At 40.2% G+C, this 15,757-nt stretch overlaps 1 protein-coding gene across 1 annotated transcript in view; it reads right to left on the minus strand.

The window, feature by feature from the left end:
• Positions 1-15,757, minus strand: part of LOC137348767 (zinc finger protein 850-like) — a 546,053-nt gene that overhangs the window by 46,157 nt on the left and 484,139 nt on the right. The gene's annotated exons all lie outside the window — the stretch shown is intronic.

Genomic DNA, 15,757 nt, shown 5'->3' on the forward strand with positions numbered 1-15,757 from the left:
TTGAGAAGAATGTCTAAAATCCGCAGCATCCTTACCTTTTTAAAAGGATGTTATACTAAACAGTTATGAAATACTCTTTAGCATCATTTGGAATATTATGCTGAATTCTGGACATCACACTTTAAGAGACATGTCAAAGCCTTAGACAGCGTGTAGTTTGAGCCAAATATGTTAACACTTTGGTTGCAACCTATTGTATTGAATCCATGTCTGATCACATCAAATTCATTAAATTATGTCTTATGCATGCGTTTAATCCTTTCAAATACATTATATTGCATGCAAAAAATGTGCCTTAACCCACCAAATACCTTATATTGTGTATTAAAGGTGTCTCTGATCACTTCAAATAGTTTGAATTGCATTGCCAACCACGTATTATCATGTAAATAACTCGTGGCTGAATCTTTGAAATACATTCGCATGTATCTCGCACCCGTGCCTTATCACTTCAAAAATATGACATTGTAACTTAGACTAGCTCATGTCACTTAAATGCGCTCTATGGCATCAGAAACCCATATCAAAGTTTTGCAAACACATTATATCGTCACCGTATTATAGTTCTGCAAACGCATTCTATCGTCACTTAAATCCATGCTATGTCACTTCAAATGTATTCTAGCCATATGATATGGGTCTCAGGTAGAATATAATGCACTTGAAATGATAAGATACGAATTTAAGATACAGTGTAATGCATTGGAATGATAAGATCTCACTTCAGCCTCCGTCCAAACATGGATCAAAGACCGGAATTCCAGTTGTGAGATGAGAGTAATTGCCTTTGACTGAGTGTGGCATCAACGATCCCTAGTAAAATTGAAGTCAATGGGAATCAGGGGAAAACTTTTCATTGGCTGAATTCCTATCTAACGTAAAGGAAGATGGCTGGTCGTAGTCATTGGAGACCAGTCATCTCAGCCCCAGAACATCACTGTAGGAATTTCTCAGGACTGTATCCTAGGCCAAATTAACTTCAGCTGATTCGTCGCTAACCCTCCCTCCATCGTAAGGTCAAAAGTATGGATGTTGCTGATGAGTGTGCAGTGTTTAGTTCCACAGTTCCTGAAATGTGGGTAGAGGCAGAAACACATATCGCATTTTTTATTAACTATTTGTATATACACTTGGCGTGCTGTAACCTACAGGGTTACAGACCAATAGCTGGAACGTGGGATAAGGCTGGATATCTTTTTTTTTCGGCTGGAACAGACACAATGGATCGAATGGACTCCCTCTGTGCCATAAATTATCTATGCTAGTATGGTTAAATTCCAATTCCCCAGATGATGAAAGAGTCCATGTCCACATGCAGTAAGATCTTGTCACGCTCAGAAATTATGAACTATATCATGAACTTATGAAACAAATCCAAGCAGACTGGAGGCATGCAAAAGCAGCCTTCATTCAAACTGATTAATAAGGCGGTGCGTGAGTGAAGTGCAGCACATTCTGCAACAATTGGAGTGGAATCCGTTTTGGTTTTCATTCAGTTATTAGTTCAAAAGTGAGAATTCCATCTATTCCAGTGCAGAGGAAGGACCCCGCCTAAGATCACCATCTTTAAACTGCAGGTAGGTAGAGACCGGAGTTGGCCTTGAACTCCCTAACTAAGCAATCAAACAAGGCTTTCGCCATTGAATTGTGTCGAGGATATGACAGGAGATATCTGCTTTTATGCATACGTCCATCTGAACTTTTTGAGTTTCTTTTTTTTTTCTTCAGTGAACCAGAAAGAGAAAGAAAAACAGGCCTGCATCACTTCAAGTCTTCACTCTGGGGGTGGGGGAGGGGGGGGGGAAGCAAGTTTTACAGTGAATTATTTCCAAACTATCAGACATAAACGCATGTTATCTTTTAATCACTATCTTTTCTTCTGTGAGTGCGTGTGTGAATGCGTGCCTGTGAGAGTGGGTGAAGTTGCGCATATTTTCAGATGTTGTATAATAAACATGTATCTTTCCTTTAAATTTACGAGAAAACCTGACGTTTGTCTATCTTTTGACACTGAAAACGCTCAGGGGTTAAAACAATTTTTTAAAAACACACTGCCTTCAGTAAGTTGAGAGGTGAAAAAGGGGTAAACATCCCTCCCATCCCTCACCAGTATGTAACAACCTGGATAACATCTACGCATTTGCTGATAAGTGGAAAGCAGCATTCGCACCACGCTAATGTGCCAGATATTGGCGTCTCCGACAGAAAGACTTGTACCGCCTCCTCATGACATTCAATGACATTGTCATCATCGATTAGCCCGTCAACAACATCCTGGAATTCGCAAATCGACCAGAAACACAACTGGATCAGGAACACAAACACTGTGGCTACAATAGATGGTCAGAGGCTGGGGATTCTGCAATGCGTGATTCACCTTCTGAATCCCCCAAGTCTGCCCACCATCGAGAAGGCACGAATCAGGAGGGTGATGGAATGCCTCCACTCACCTGCATGGGTGCACCTCCAAGAACCGTCAAGAAGCTTGACAACTTCTTACACAAAGCAGCCAGATTGATTGAACATCCACCAACTTAAACAGCCAACGGTGCAATGTGGCTGCAGTGTGCACCATCTACAGATGCACAACAACAACTTTAACAGCATTTCCAAACCCGTGACCTCTACCATCTGGAAGGACAAGGGCAGTAGTTGGATGGGAACACCATCAATTCCAAGTTTCCCTCCAGGTCACATATCCTATTCTACATTTAACTTGACCTTCTAGCCATAATGTATATCCTACACCACTCATAGACTGGTTTTAGACAAACAGAATTCTTAGCCTATACCACTCAAGCACTCATTGTATACAACAACAATATTGATCCTATCCAACACATAAGCTGATCTTATACAATCACAATACCGTCCACATATCCAGAAACTAGCCATAAAATGAAAATGCTGAACCCGTGTCACTCATAAATTGACATACCATCAGAATATCTATAGACTATCAATCATAAACTGATCTTATATAATTACAATACTGATCATATAAGCACCCATAAAAAAGACCAGGGCTGATCGCATGCCAGCACAAATTGGTCTAATGGATGACAGTACTGAGCCAAAGTCAACTTGGGACGGCACCGTAGCACAGTGTTTAGCACCACAGCCTCACAGCTCCAGTGACCCGGGTTCAGTTCTGGGTACTGCCTGTGCAGAGTTTGCAAGTTCTCCCTGTGACTGCGTGGGTTTTCGCCAGGTGCTACGGTTTCCTCCCACAGCCAAAGACTTGCAGGTTGATAGGTAAATTGGCCATTATAAATTGCCCCTAGTGTAGGTAGGGGAATTGAGGAAAGGTGGGGATGTGAGAGGGTAATAGGCTTAGTATAAATGGGTGGTTGATGGTCGGCACAGACTCGGTGGGCCGAAGGGCCTGTTTCAGTGCTGTATCTCTAAATAAAATATTAAATGAACAGATCATCACATCAGAATACTGATCCTATGCCAACAGTACATTAATCGTATACAACCACAATACTGATCGCTTACAACTCATAAACTAACTCACACCCACAATAGAAATCCGATATCACGCATGTACTGTCCTTAGATAAGCACAGTTCTTATGATATACCAGTCAAATATTGTTTGGATGCAAAAATAGTATTGATCTGATACAACCCATACAATGACTTGATATAATTACAATACAGATCCTACACAGTGCATAAAATGCAACACAAACAGAAAATGCTAGAAATACTCAGCAAGTCAGGCAACATCTGTAGAGAGAAAAACAACTAATATTACAGATCTGTGATCTTTCATTGGTGCATATACTGACTTTATACCGTCACAATGCTGAGACTATACCAGCATGCCCGAAATACTGAAACCATACCACCCAAAAAATTGAACAGGTATCTACATTACTGATCCTGTACCACCCATAAACTGATCTGAGACAACAACAATAATCATTGTTGCCAATCAAATAATAATGGCCAATGGTTCCCAAGAAATAATAGTCAACACTGAGGTTGGGATGTAGTTATTAATCTGTGCCTTTGATTTGGTTGTTCACTTTGTTTGGCTGTCCCACCCTTTCCAACACTGCACCTATCAGCTGCTAGGATATGCTCGGTAGATTAAACTGAGAGTTGTGATTTGCATGTTTCATTTTCATGTAAAGGCAAATGCGGTAGTTTGATATAATTAAATTCTTGCATTGCAGTGCATACTTCCGTAGAGGAAAGAACTTGCACACAGAATAAAACACGAACATGGCTTCTGATTCCCAGTGTACCTTATGGACCACAACAGCACCCATCAAAGCGTTACTTTTCCTCACAACTGTTCTAACAAGTAGGTAATTCATGAGATCGTAATAATTTGTTGGCTTATTAATTTTATTGATATTTTCTTCTAATAATTTTTCTCTGTATTAATGACTTGCTGTTCTTCGGGCATTGCTCAGCAGTCAGTGACTGTCCGTAGACTATTTCAAACAGACTGACCACTGTCAATTCAGGAGATCCGGAGAGGAGCATTTTCCCACGAGAACGCAAGCCTGGGCTGATGGACACACACTTATTCTCACGCTCAGAGACAAATTACACCGTCCACAGCCTGGCATCAGCTGACTGAGGGGCCAAAGCTTTAACTTTGCCATTCTGTTTTACATTGGCAGTGCAGTTAATTGCTGAAATAGAGGGAACTATGTGTATATGAGTGTATGTGTCTGTGTTTGTATTTTGCAAATATCTGTTTCGCGGAAAGTATGAAAAAAAAACCTTTATTCCTAAATTTTCTGTTGAAACCTTCGTGTTACTTTGTTTCCAGACCCCAGCCGGCAGGATGAACTTTCTCAAGTGCCCTCAGTAGTAACAGTGAGTGAAGGAGATACTGTAGTGCTGTCCTGTAACTACCCCGCCACTTACACAGCCGCTAACCTATTCTGGTATGTACAGTACTCTGGAAAAGGCCTTCAGTATATGCTGGTCAGACATACTGCTGGGAATGAAGCGAACGCACCAGCCTTTACAGAGCGGTTTTCTGCTGTACAGGACAGAACGAACACAAATATCCCTTTAAACATTACACACACCCAGCTGTCTGACTCAGCCATGTATTACTGCGCCGCTATGTAGCACCACGTTCGAGGAACCCTTGACAGTGGTACAAAAACTACCAGTTCCAGATGCTGCTAGTTTTGTGACTTCTCTGCTTCAACAATTCACCACACATAAAGCCGATACAGTGGGCGGAGTTCACCGACTAATTGATGCAATGTGTTGTCAACATTGGGACATCCTGAAATCACTAGAAAGGCACGATATAAACAAAACACCTTTCTTCATTTCAGTGTAGTTACTCTATAAGAAGTCATAATATTAAGGGAGCTCTTTTAAATCACCCCTTAATCTTTTTTGTTCCAGTTCCCTGGTCTGTCCACATATGTCCCTCATCCCTTGTATCATGCTTTGTCCCAATTGGCTACATACCGTGAGTTCTGCACTGTGTGGGAGTGGACTCCTGTAACTCATTTGATGGACCACAAGCTTGAGGTCATTGTCCATCTCTGGGACTGTGCTGCTGGCGATTGGGTTAACGACGGTGGTTGCACATAATGAAAGCCCTCGGATCACTATTCTGTATATAAATATTGATTTGTCAGTTAATAGCTCAAGTTGAAATTAAATAGTGTTTATACATAGTTATCTTCATCATTAATACAGAACTGAACGTCCTCTGGTGATCAGGATAACGAATAATAGTCGGCATTTCTTCAACAGGAGTTGATACCTCAGGTTAAGATTATTCAAATCGCTACTGTAAATTTGTATTAGAATTACTGATATAATTGACGTGCTGAGGGACATTCTGGTTCTCAGACTGGATCCCACTAAAGACCTGGTAAGAGCTACCTGTTGCAGACCTCACCACACCAATTGTCATCCTGGGGAAATGGTCTGCACAAATACTCCCTGATATCCATAAGTAACCGTAATGTACACCAGAATATGCATTCAAACTCACAGTTCACTGTACCACCACAAACAGCGCTTTCCAATTCAACTACAATTAAAGTCCAGGGTTCATAAATAACACCAGGAAAGGACTTCTTTGTAACAGCTTAACTTTTGTGCCTCCACCTACTGGAGGGCATTTGGAACAAAGGGAATGTGCCGCCACTCTACACAGACTGAGAGATGGTCGGGACAAGAAAGAAAATTATTTCTGCCATAAATCTGATGCGTTATGATGAAAGGCCATCGATCTGAAACGTTAACTGCTTCTCTCCCCTCAGATCCTGCCGGAGCTGCGGAGTAGTTCTTGCACTTTTTTCCCCTCCTGCCATATACCAGCCTCACGGTGGCACCAAACCGCTTCATATTCCAAATGCAGTGACTGCAGTATTTTGACTTCCTTGTTCAGTGTTTATCTTAAAAATATAGAAACATCTGTTGAATATCAGAGCTGCGACATGGGAAAATAGCAGCACAAAGCAGTTTTACATCATCATTTCACATTAAGAACGGGTTTGTATAATGTTACAGCTTTGTCCTAACCATTTAAGGAACTTCGTCATTAGGGGTTATAGTGCTCTGGACAAAGTCTTGGCCTTCCTACACACGGGATGAATGTAATTGGTCAGTTTCACTTTGATCCATTGCAGTTCTTGCCTGCTTGGCTACCAAAGGAAAGCATAACACAGGAACATGGGAATAGAAGGAGGTCATTCATCCTCTCAAGCCTTTTCTGCCATTTAGTGAAAACCTGGAAGATCTGCATCCTTACTACATATAAAATGGGTGGTTGATGGTCGGCACAGACTCGGTGGGCCGAAGGGCCTGTTTCAGTGCTGTATCTCTAAACTAAACTAAACTAAACACCCGGCCTGTCTCCATCCCCTGAAGAGCATTGACGAGCAAAACTCTATCGATCTCAGATTTGAAGTGATTCATTCAAGTCGTACCTGCTGCTTTTTGTGGGACTGAATTCACATTTGTAGCTTCCACTGCGTGAAGAAATGTTTCGTATCTCCTGAAATAAAAAGGCTTTGTTTTCAAAATTATGTCCCCTTGTCGGAGACACCCTCACCAGCGAAAAATATTTATTTTTAGTTAACTTATCAATTTCTTTCAAAATCTTACTACCACAAATAAAATTATATCTTAACTTTTTAAATATATATTCTATCACATTCAAGCAGAGTTTATGCAACGTCTTGTCATAATTTAGCCTTGCGGCACTGTTAACATTCTGGCCTCTCTTTGCTGCGCTCCTCCCAAATTCAAACTATTCTACCTAAGATGTGGTGCCCAGAACTATAAACAGTACACCAGATGTGGTGTAAGCAGGACTCTGTATGTCTTTGAAAAAAAACCTTGCTCTCCTTTATAAAGAAGGAGAAGATAGACGTGCATTATGTAGCGCCTTTCACAACCTTGGTGTTTCTCTAAAGCACTTTACAGAAGCATAAACACTGTTGTAATGTAGGATATTGTCATAATATTCTAACCTTCTCGATAGAAATACTAAAACGTCATTAGTGGGTTTTTGTTTTTTAATTACGTTTTTTTAACTGCCCACTTTATTTTTAAAAAATATTTTTACGTACATGAACCTCCACATGTCTTTGGGTCTCCACTGTTCCTAGCTGTTCACCATTTACAACTACTCGAATCTATCCATTTTTCTCAAACATTGATGGACCCAAACATACCTGCTTTGAAATCGATTCCCCCAAATAATTAATCTATCACTGTCCCTTGGTAATGTTATGCTCATGTCTATATTACTCACTGTGGCAGCAATGTTTGTCATCGGGAAACCTGGACAGCTGACTCTCTATTGTGTTATTTAAGTCATTTTTATTTTTCGTTCATGGGATGTGAACGTCGCTGGTAAGGGCCATCGCTAAATGCCCTTGAAAGGTTGTGTAGTGAGCTCCCTTATTGAACCACCTTAGTCCATGTGGTGTGGGTGCACCCACAGTGCTGTTATGAAGGGAGTTCCAGGTATTTGACCCAGTGACAATGAAGGAATGGCGATATAGTTCAAGTCAGGATGATGTATGGCTTGGAGGGAAACTTGCTGATCATGGCATTCCCATGCATCTGCTGACTTTGTCCTTTTGGGTGGTAGAGATCGCAGGTTTTGATGGTTCTGTCGAAAGACCGTTGGTGAGTTGCTGCAGTGCATCTTGTAGATTGTACACACTGCTGCCATTGTGCGTCGGTGGTGAAGGGAGTGAAGGTTGAAGGTGGTGAATGGGGTGCCAGTGAAGCGGGCTGCTTTGTCCTAGATTGTGTCGAGCTTCTTGAGTGTTGTTGGAGCTGCACCCATCCAGGCAAGTGGAGAGTATTCCATCACACTCCTGACCTGTGGCTTGTAGTTGTGGGCAGGATTTGGGGTGGCAGGAAATAAGTGACTCGCTGCAAAATTCTCAGCCTCTGGCCTGCTCTTGTAGCCACGGTATTTATATGGCTGGTCTAGTTAAACCTCTGGTCAGTGGTAACTCCAGGATGTTGTTGATGGTGGGAAATTTAGGAATTGGAATGCCATTGAACATCAAGAGGAGATGTTTATATTCAGTTTTGTTGGAGATGGTCATTGCCTGGCTCTTGTATGGCATGAATCTTACTTGCGACATATGAGCCCAAGCCTGAATGTTGTCCAGGCCTGCATGCAGGCACGATTGCTTCAGTATTTGAGGAGTTGCGAATGTTACTGAACACTGTGCAATCATCAGCAAAAGTCTCCACGTTTGACCTTATGGTGGAGGGATGGTCATTGATGAAGCAGCTGAAGACAGTTGGGTCGAAGAAGCTACCCTGAGGAAATCTGCAGCGATGTCCTGGGGATGAGTAGATTGGCCTCTAACACTACAACCATCTTCCTTTATGCGAGATATAACTCCAACCAATGCAGAGTTTTCCTCTGATTCCCATTGACTTCAATCCTGCTAGGGAACCTTAATGCCGCATTTGGTGAAATAGTGCCTTGATGTCAACGATAGTAACTTATATCTCAACTCTGCAATTCATCTCCTTTTCCCATGTTTTGAACAAGGCTGTAATGAGGTCTGGAGCCGAGTGCCTCTGGTCGAACCCAAACTGAGCATCGGTGAGCAGATTATGGCTGAGCAAATGCATGATCTCACTGACAATGACACCATCTATAAACTTGCTGAGAATAGACTGATGGGACGGAATTGGAAAGATCGTATTTGCCTCGCTTTTTGAGGGCAGGGCATACCTGGAGATTTTTTCCACATTGTCGTGTAGATGCCAGTATTCAAGCTTTATTCATAAATATAGTGAATAGTTGAGGCTTCAGAACATATTAAATACCCATTTTCCCACCCTCTGTTTTCTAATCCCCTATCTCCTAGCCAGGTTTATAATTATATGTTTTCAATCCCACGAGCTTTAATTTCACCTAACAATCTCTACTGTGGAAAGCTATCGAATAAATAAATATAAATAAATATAAACTATGCACACAGATATTCCCCAGTCTGCTACTTTAGTTATGCCCTTAGAAAAGGTTAATTAAGTTCACTAGACATGACTGACCCCTTACAATCCAAATTAGCTCCACATACACAGCACACATCTCGCTCTGTACTTAATCCCTCCATACTTAGATTTCAATATCTTCCGCATAACAGATGTTACATTAACATTTCTATAATTTTCTGGTTTCTCTCTCATATTTTTACATAATATAGTTACATCTCCGATTTTACAATCTAAAGCAACAATTCTGAACCAAGAAAGATTGAAAAGTCATGGCTAAAGCATGTGCAATTGCTTCACCTACTTCCATTAAACCAATGTGTTGGAAATGATCAGATCTTGGTGATTTGCCAGTCTTTCGTATCATTATTTTTCGAATATTATTTTCATGCTTACGGTAACTTTAGTGAGTTTGAATCCTTGATGCAATACTAATTTCCCGAGAATGTTGGTTATTTTATCCTCTTCCTCAGTTATGAAGACTGACACAAATTAATTTTTTAACAAGTTTTCCATTTCCGCATTTGTGACATTAACTGTATCTGCTTTTAAACGTCCCACAATAACCTGACTACACTTTTTTCTTCTATTACAATTGTAAAATGTTTTGTATTTTCGTGTTCCCTTTTTGCAGCTGTTCCTACGTTTTGCCTCTTTCTATTGCAGTTGTTTTATATTTCTGCAGTCGCTTGGATCTACATTATTCTTCACACTTTTGTTTGCTCTTTCCTTTAGTTTTATGTTATCCGTCATCTCTTTTGTCAATCATTGCTGTTTTATTTGATAAGTGGAGCTTTTGACCCTTTGGGATATATACTGGCCCTATGATAAGGTGAAGTTTTGAACTCCTCCCACAGTTCACCTTTAGTTTTACCCCATAATAGTTTTACCCCATATAGTTTTGACCAGTTTGCTGTCATCAGTCTCTGTCTTATCCCGTTAATTTAGTCTCAGCAATATCTAAAATCTTGCTAACTGTGTTAAGTTTCTCCTTTTCAAACATTGAATTCTTCGAATTATGAATGTATTCTTCGTGTTAGAATAATAACTAAATCTGGTCCATTACTCCTTACTAAATTTAATATGGCCTGCCCTTTTGTTGATTGCAGAATACATTGCTCCAAAAAGCACTTAAGAAATTCATTACCTTTCTAACTTCAGCGACTGTACTCTTTCCAATCTGTATGAACATTAAGGTCAGGCCATTAAGACAATTCTGCTTTTACTGCATACCCAATCTGTGAATTTATACATTCTGCAACTTAATTGCTGCTGTGAGGTCTAGAGACAACTCTCATTACTGTTTTACTCCAGTCTTATTCTTCAATTCTAACCACACAGACTATGCTGATCGCTTTCCTCCACCTATATGCTCTCTTACAGATGTTATAATAGTATCTTTAATCAAAATAGGCTAATAGGAGGTCATTCCCTAACATAAAAATCCAGTGAACTAAAGCAAATAGCTGTGATACCTACACTTGGAGATGCATTGATACAGCTTCTGCATTGCATCTTAGAGCCGCAGAGGTTTGCAGAGCTGAAGTCGGTCATTTCGCCATCAGAACTGAAAGAGACCACTTGGCCCAGTATGTTTTCACCAGGCTTTTGCTGCAATAATCTAAATTAAGTCAAACCAATCTACTCTCTCCTTGTACCTGTATTCTCTGGTCAAAAGGTTACAGATTTGAAAAAAAGAGAAAGAGTCCCTTTATGACAGAGGTGCCCATCTTTTAGTAACTTTCTGCATCAAGAAATCTCTTTAATAATTATCTGTATACATATAACTCTAACAACTATTCGCATTAATATATTTTCCCAACATTCTATCTCCGAATTCTTAGTCACAATTTTAAATGAAGCACTGCTTGTCAGTAAATCTATTAAAGAAAAAGCAAATGATTCTGTGTTCCTGACAGGAAAACTTTCACAGTTGTAATACCTGTCAGTTAAAGGACTTTATCCTATTCCACCACTATGTGTTATTGCCCCAATATCTGAAGATATAATGACAAAAGTTTAAAACATCCCTGAGATTCCTGGACCAGCTAAAATAATTCCTGGATACTGGGGGTGAGACTCTCTAGATTTTCAGACCTATTTTTCAGTGACGAGTGCGTGATTAGCAGGTTCTGGTCTCATTGTGTGGACATAAGATGTTAACATGAAAAGAAAACTTACAACAAATGAAGATTTCATCTGATCCCCCGGTCTAATGGTCCACTATGAAGTTTTAACTGAAATCCTGTTCCAACAGTTGTATTTTAATTGTTACATTGCACTAACTGTGATTCTGCCTGAGAGTGGCCTTACAAACGATAGTAGCTTTAACAGTGACTTTATAACTGATGGCAGCTTTAACAGTGACTTTATAACTGATAGCAGCTTTAACAGTGACTTTATAACTGATGGCAGCTTTGACAGCGACTTTATAACTGATGGCAGCTTTTACAGTGACCGTGTAACTGATAGCCGGCTCTGACAGTGCCAATTGATCCCCAATTAGATTTCTGGAGCTGTTTTACAAATTTGTAATCCCTGGTAAACATGAAAACCTTCGTGCCAAGCCGTTGACAGATGCACACAATGAGCGGTCATTACCAAGCTGACAGGTGTCGTGCCAGCAGCAGGCAAGATCTTTTCATATTGGGTATAAGGACACAGGCACTGTAATCGATTGACTGCTGGTTCTGTTGTGCAATGATATGCAGTTGAATATTAGTTTTCACTATTGTGTTAATTTATTCTGAGTTATGAATAGAAAACAGACATCACACCGTCGGTTGCTGCTTTTCAGTTTCACATAGAAAACGTAGGTTTTCACACTCCTCCTCCTTAACTACAATACCTGCATCATCCCCCTCTTTTGTAATTTAAGATGGGTAAATGAAGTTAAGATGCAACTCAACCATGATCTAACTGACTGACGGAACAGGTTTGTCAATCTGAATAACCTTCTCCTGTTCCTATGTTCCTTTTCCTCGTATTTGAGCGTTCTGCTGCTAAGTATGAGTAATTGTCACCCAAAACCTCTGTAGATTAGAACGGCCCATGCACGATGTGCAGCAGGTTAAGTTCCTTAATTTTGGCTAAAAACGTGATACTTGTGAGCGGATCATTATTCCACAGTGAATCAAAAGCAATCTCTGAACGGTAACCATAGAGGAACACCTTTTCTCCCAAGCTACTGGGCCGCTGCAAAATGTAATCTGGAAGCATTGAATCTCGTCCTATTTCACTCTGTCCTACAATATATCCTGTTGTTTTGAACTCACCATTAACGTTGCCCCTTGTGATAGTTTATTCCACATTCCAAGCAGACTTCGCCTAATGTAAAATTGTATCTCACCTTCATGCACCCGATACTAACTCTAATGTTATATTCGCTTGTTATTGATGACACAAGAACTTCAGTGATGTATAGTAATGTTATTATTTAAGAGAAAACGTTGTTCTATTTACTTATACATCACACATGTCTCCTGGACTTCCATATGGTGATTCAAAATCAAATAGTCCGTATCTCCTTTAGCAACATAAATTATTGTCCTTTTTTATAAACGTTATCATTTTTTCTTTCACTTCCACCGCTCAACGTTGGCAATATGTCGGCAATATCTTCATTTTATTAAACAATGATAATAAAAGTTCACATTTCCGTTCAACACCCTTAACATTCACTTTTGTCCCCGAGTCATCTAACACTGCAACACACGCAAGTGGTTCCCTCACAACAGCTACAATTTTAAAGATGTCTACCAAGACTTCGTTGCCCTGATAATTTTGCTACATACCCTCTGAAAGTTCCTCTTAATATCTAACATTAGATTTAATTAATTGTGTTCGTAAAAAGTAGCCTTAACTTTTGATATTTCTCATCAAAACTCTAATTCCGTGCCTGTTTCAATTTTAATTAATGCACTTTACATTTTTATTTCTATGACTTTAATTTTTTCTTATTAGGCCACTAAAAATTAACTCAGCCCTTGAAATGTGGCGATGCCAGTGGTATGCAGATTCTGCATTATTGGCATCATCATCTCCATTATCGAATTGCTCTGTTTTCCATTCAGTCCCATTTCTGTCTCTAGTCGGTTGGAGATTAGAAGCTGCCGTTGGAACCGGAAGTGCACCTGTATCGTGCTGACATACCTTGGACCACAACTGTCACCCACTGTTTGCAGCAGCAGCAAGCAGCTCCACTCACAAGATGGTTTCAACATAACCTCAACGGTTAAAGAAAATGTTAACGGTGTATATTTTCTCAAAAAAAAGGTTATCTCGTTGAAAGTGATAAAGTGAGCATTTCACTCATTGTGGAAATGATTGAGAAGATAACTGCCACAGAGAGGAAGTGGCATACAAAGATTCTTCCTGATAAACACGTGGCAACTGAATGCATAAGAGAATTATCCACGGGGGAATCCCGTTACTGAGATGCCCCTTCTTTATTCTCTGACCATCCAGGACCTTAAAAATTCTGGTGCTTCCCATGGACATAACACCAAGAAGGCAATAAAAACAAAAAGTGTTGGAAAATTTTCAACAGGTCTGGCAAAATCTGTGGAGAGAGAAGCAAAGTTAACATGTCAGGTCAGTGACCTTTCATATTTTGCTTTTATATTACCCAGAAGGAAATGTTCAATATTTACATAATATTTCCTCCAAGTTACTACTTTCTGATGCATTCAATGTTTTTTTTATACAGAAAACATTAGTGAACCTTGATGTCCTATTTGAAATAAGCCAATCGTATTTTTCTTCCGTGTTAGTAATTTCAGCAGGTTCATGCCTACACCTAGAGTGAACCACGATATTGTACATTGATGCTATGACATTAATTCTCTTTCCTTTGCAACACAACAGCTGTCCTGTTTGGACTTAAATGGTTGTGATTTGTGCGGTTGGAATATTGACTTTGTCCTTGGCTGGAGACTGGCGGCCGTGCTCCACCCCAAAGAATGAACATTACAGGACATGCACGGGGACACTGAAAGGACATACCAACCCTCAATGCGGGTTCTTTCGGCGGCCAATTCATGTTCGTTCCCAAAGGTTATAAAGTGAATATACACACGATGGAGCAACAATCCGGTTTATTGGAATCTGTGCTCTGTTGTGAGCACTTATTCGAGGTAATTATTCTGGGACATGATTTTGGATCAAATGTGAATAGTTCTGAATTTTAGTATTTGACTTTGGTTTCCATTTATTGCAAGCCTGAGTCAGGAAATCTCTGTTGTACAGCAGCTTCCGACAGCGATTGTGATGAAAAGAAACATTATAACTTTAGACTGCTTCTATTTCAGGACCAAGAGTTCCTACAGCTTACTGTGGGTCCGGCAATATCCCGGCACAGAACCAGAGATTCTACTTCGCAAGTTTTCAGGATTGTACCAAAATAAACCTAATTTTACTGGAAGCCGTTTCTCCTCTTCCCTGGATTCCTTGAATCCCATATTCACCTTAACAGGGTCCAAACTGCGTCCCACTGATGCAGCCATGTATTACTGTGCGCTGACTCGCACAGCAGGAGGAACCAGTTAGACCCTCGTACAATAACTAGCTGGGCCTTTGTGCTCTGGAGATGATCCGTATTTGGAGCTGTGCATGCTGGCAGTGAGGGGGATCATCATATGGTGTGATGTGAGGGTCACTGGAAAACAAGCATAGTATACAGCGATTTAGAAACATTTTGACTGCAAATAGCCATAAAATCCCCATCGACCCAACCATGGTAGGTGACTTGTGGAAAGGATTGAGTTTGATTTCCTTTCCAATTAGTGATACAAACGTGGAATTAATATTTCTCGTGTCATATTGCTGACGAAATCATAAAAATATATTAAAGCAAAGAAGCGGTTCATCTTATATTAAATACTTTTCTAAAATTAAATTTTAGCTATTGTCTATTTGTGACTTTTTGTGAGCAACGTGCAGCCGGTTTAAATTTAAGGTAATTCCGGGCAGACACTGTCTTTACTGATAAAGAAGTTCATCAGAACCAAAATCAGATTTTCTTCGTTGGATGGCTGCTTCATGCATCATCGATCTTTTAGTAACTAGCTCCCTGACGTCTCCATAGACATGCGTTGGCCTGCAGGTCAATAAGATATAACTTCAGATAGTGCCTCCTCCGAGGCCAGCTGTATATGTTGGGCGTTGCTTATCTCTGTAACTGCCTCCAGTTAAATGAGTTGATTGGCAGTTGTCAGTGTGAAAGCTTGGGAGTGATCCTTGTTAAAATAATGTTTTTTTAACCAATTGGGTCGAAGTAA

Source organism: Heterodontus francisci, chromosome 34 (genome assembly GCF_036365525.1).
Source record: "Heterodontus francisci isolate sHetFra1 chromosome 34, sHetFra1.hap1, whole genome shotgun sequence".
NCBI lineage: Eukaryota > Metazoa > Chordata > Chondrichthyes > Heterodontiformes > Heterodontidae > Heterodontus > Heterodontus francisci.